The sequence below is a fragment of the Micromesistius poutassou genome (assembly GCF_964030765.1).
Source record: "Micromesistius poutassou genome assembly, chromosome: 1".
NCBI lineage: Eukaryota > Metazoa > Chordata > Actinopteri > Gadiformes > Gadidae > Micromesistius > Micromesistius poutassou.
Window position 1 is genome coordinate 24,314,183 of NC_140271.1, and position 2,500 is coordinate 24,316,682.

General features: G+C 50.5%; 14 non-coding genes across 14 annotated transcripts in view; all 14 read left to right on the plus strand.

Moving 5' to 3' along the window:
* LOC311395983 (5S ribosomal RNA) overlaps nt 1–80 on the plus strand; it is a 119-nt gene extending 39 nt beyond the window's left edge. The window contains exon 1 of the ribosomal RNA XR_014661779.1: nt 1–80. This exon is cut by the window's left edge and continues 39 nt beyond it. This is a non-coding gene — a ribosomal RNA (5S ribosomal RNA).
* Nucleotides 81–149: 69 nt separating this feature from the next.
* Nucleotides 150–268, plus strand: LOC311402467 (5S ribosomal RNA). Its single transcript, XR_014667693.1, has one exon. It is a non-coding gene; the product is annotated as a 5S ribosomal RNA (ribosomal RNA).
* Nucleotides 269–337: 69 nt separating this feature from the next.
* LOC311379236 (5S ribosomal RNA) lies at nt 338–456 on the plus strand. Its single transcript, XR_014646309.1, has one exon. It is a non-coding gene; the product is annotated as a 5S ribosomal RNA (ribosomal RNA).
* Nucleotides 457–525: 69 nt separating this feature from the next.
* Nucleotides 526–644, plus strand: LOC311361869 (5S ribosomal RNA). The gene has a single exon (XR_014638678.1). It is a non-coding gene; the product is annotated as a 5S ribosomal RNA (ribosomal RNA).
* A 69-nt stretch (nt 645–713) lies between these two features.
* Nucleotides 714–832, plus strand: LOC311389084 (5S ribosomal RNA). The gene has a single exon (XR_014655484.1). It is a non-coding gene; the product is annotated as a 5S ribosomal RNA (ribosomal RNA).
* Nucleotides 833–901: 69 nt separating this feature from the next.
* LOC311415077 (5S ribosomal RNA) lies at nt 902–1,020 on the plus strand. Its single transcript, XR_014679213.1, has one exon. It is a non-coding gene; the product is annotated as a 5S ribosomal RNA (ribosomal RNA).
* A 69-nt stretch (nt 1,021–1,089) lies between these two features.
* Nucleotides 1,090–1,208, plus strand: LOC311403186 (5S ribosomal RNA). The gene has a single exon (XR_014668351.1). It is a non-coding gene; the product is annotated as a 5S ribosomal RNA (ribosomal RNA).
* Nucleotides 1,209–1,277: 69 nt separating this feature from the next.
* On the plus strand, nt 1,278–1,396 carry LOC311380675 (5S ribosomal RNA). The gene has a single exon (XR_014647676.1). It is a non-coding gene; the product is annotated as a 5S ribosomal RNA (ribosomal RNA).
* Nucleotides 1,397–1,465: 69 nt separating this feature from the next.
* On the plus strand, nt 1,466–1,584 carry LOC311381162 (5S ribosomal RNA). The gene has a single exon (XR_014648145.1). It is a non-coding gene; the product is annotated as a 5S ribosomal RNA (ribosomal RNA).
* Nucleotides 1,585–1,653: 69 nt separating this feature from the next.
* LOC311419557 (5S ribosomal RNA) lies at nt 1,654–1,772 on the plus strand. The gene has a single exon (XR_014683304.1). It is a non-coding gene; the product is annotated as a 5S ribosomal RNA (ribosomal RNA).
* A 69-nt stretch (nt 1,773–1,841) lies between these two features.
* Nucleotides 1,842–1,960, plus strand: LOC311330263 (5S ribosomal RNA). The gene has a single exon (XR_014631480.1). It is a non-coding gene; the product is annotated as a 5S ribosomal RNA (ribosomal RNA).
* A 69-nt stretch (nt 1,961–2,029) lies between these two features.
* On the plus strand, nt 2,030–2,148 carry LOC311334200 (5S ribosomal RNA). Its single transcript, XR_014632769.1, has one exon. It is a non-coding gene; the product is annotated as a 5S ribosomal RNA (ribosomal RNA).
* Nucleotides 2,149–2,217: 69 nt separating this feature from the next.
* On the plus strand, nt 2,218–2,336 carry LOC311394236 (5S ribosomal RNA). Its single transcript, XR_014660185.1, has one exon. It is a non-coding gene; the product is annotated as a 5S ribosomal RNA (ribosomal RNA).
* Nucleotides 2,337–2,405: 69 nt separating this feature from the next.
* Nucleotides 2,406–2,500, plus strand: part of LOC311402758 (5S ribosomal RNA) — a 119-nt gene continuing 24 nt past the window's right edge. Inside the window, exon 1 of the ribosomal RNA XR_014667958.1 lies at nt 2,406–2,500. This exon is cut by the window's right edge and continues 24 nt beyond it. This is a non-coding gene — a ribosomal RNA (5S ribosomal RNA).

Below are 2,500 nucleotides of genomic sequence, written 5' to 3' on the forward strand. Positions count from 1 at the left end.
TGATCTCGGAAGCTAAGCACGGTCGGGCCTGGTTAGTACTTGGATGGGAGACCGCCTGGGAATACCAGGTGCTGTAATCTATTTTCATTTGGGGTAAAAAAAATCATCCTTTCTCCTGTTTAAAGTCCTGTCTGGTGCCAGGAGCAATTGCTTACGGCCACACCACCGTGAACACGCCCGATCTCGTCTGATCTCGGAAGCTAAGCACGGTCGGGCCTGGTTAGTACTTGGATGGGAGACCGCCTGGGAATACCAGGTGCTGTAATCTATTTTCATTTGGGGTAAAAAAAATGATCCTTTCTCCTGTTTAAAGTCCTGTCTGGTGCCAGGAGCATTTGCTTACGGCCACACCACTGCGAACACGCCCGATCTCGTCTGATCTCGGAAGCTAAGCACGGTCGGGCCTGGTTAGTACCTGGATGGGAGACCGCCTGGGAATACCAGGTGCTGTAAGCTATTTTCATTTGGGGTAAAAAAAATCATCCTTTCTCCTGTTTAAAGTCCTGTCTGGTGCTAGGAGCAATTGCTTACGGCCACACCACCGTGAACACGCCCGATCTCGTCTGAGCTCGGAAGCTAAGCACGGTCGGGCCTGGTTAGTACTTTGATGGGAGACCGCCTGGGAATACCAGGTGCTGTAATCTATTTTCATTTGGGGTAAAAAAAATGATCCTTTCTCCTGTTTAAAGTCCTGTCTGGTGCCAGAAGCAATTGCTTACGGCCACACCACCGTGAACACGCCCGATCTCGTCTGATCTCGGAAGCTAAGCACGGTCGGGCCTGGTTAGTACTTGGATGGGAGACCTCCTGGGAATACCAGGTGCTGTAATCTATTTTCATTTGGGGTAAAAAAAATGATCCTTTCTCCTGTTTAAAGTCCTGTCTGGTGCCAGGAGTAATTGCTTACGGCCACAGCACTGCAAACACGCCCGATCTCGTCTGATCTCGGAAGCTAAGCACGGTCGGGCCTGGTTAGTACCTGGATGGGAGACCGCCTGGGAATACCAGGTGCTGTAAGCTATTTTCATTTGGGGTAAAAAAAATCATCCTTTCTCCTGTTTAAAGTCCTGTCTGGTGCCAGGAGCAATTGCTTACGGCCACACCACCGTGAACACGCCCGATCTCGTCTGATCTCGGAAGCTAAGCACGGTCGGGCTTGGTTAGTACTTGGATCGGAGACCGCCTGGGAATACCAGGTGCTGTAATCTATTTTCATTTGGGGCAAAAAAAATGATCCTTTCTCCTGTTTAAAGTCCTGTCTGGTGCCAGGAGCAATTGCTTACGGCCACACCACCGTGAACACGCCCGATCTCGTCTGATCTCGGAAGCTAAGCACGGTCGGGTCTGGTTAGTACTTGGATGGGAGACCGCCTGGGAATACCAGGTACTGTAAGCTATTTTCATTTGGGGTAAAAAAAATGATCCTTTCTCATGTTTAAAGTCCTGTCTGGTGCCAGGAGCAATTGCTTACGGCCACACCACCGTGAACACGCCCGATCTCGTCTGATCTCGGAAGCTAAGCACGGTCGGGCCTGGTTAGTACCTGGATGGGAGACCGCCTGGGAATACCAGGTGCTGTAAGCTATTATCATTTGGGGTAAAAAAAATCATCCTTTCTCCTGTTTAAAGTCCTGTCTAGTGCCAGGAGCAATTGCTTACGGCCACACCACCGTGAACACGCCCGATCTCGTCTGATCTCGGAAGCTAAGCACGGTCGGGCCTGGTTAGTACTTTGATGGGAGACCGCCTGGGAATACCAGGTGCTGTAATCTATTTTCATTTGGGGTAAAAAAAATGATCCTTTCTCCTGTTTAAAGTCCTGTCTGGTGCCAGGAGCAATTGCTTACGGCCACACCACCGTGAACACGCCCGATCTCGTCTGATCTCGGAAGCTAAGCACGGTCGGGCCTGGTTAGTACTTGGATGGGAGACCGCCTGGGAATACCAGGTGCTGTAAGCTATTTTCATTTGGGGTAAAAAAAATGATCCTTTCTCCTGTTTAAAGTCCTGTCTGGTGCCAGGAGCAATTGCTTACGGCCACACCACCGTGAACACGCCCGATCTCGTCTGATCTCGGAAGCTAAGCACGGTCGGGCCTGGTTAGTACTTGGATGGGAGACCGCCTGGGAATAGCAGGTGCTGTAAGCTATTTTCATTTGGGGTAAAAAAAATCATCCTTTCTCCTGTTAAAAGTCCTGTCTGGTGCCAGAAGCAATTACTTACGGCCACACCACCGTGAACACGCCCGATCTCGTCTGATCTCGTAAGCTAAGCACGGTCGGGCCTGGTTAGTACTTGGATGGGAGACCTCCTGGGAATACCAGGTGCTGTAATCTATTTTCATTTGGGGTAAAAAAAATGATCCTTTCTCCTGTTTAAAGTCCTGTCTGGTGCCAGGAGCAATTGCTTACGGCCACACCACCGTGAACACGCCCGATCTCGTTTGATCTCGGAAGCTAAGCACGGTCGGGCATGGTTAGTACTTGGACGGGAGACCGCC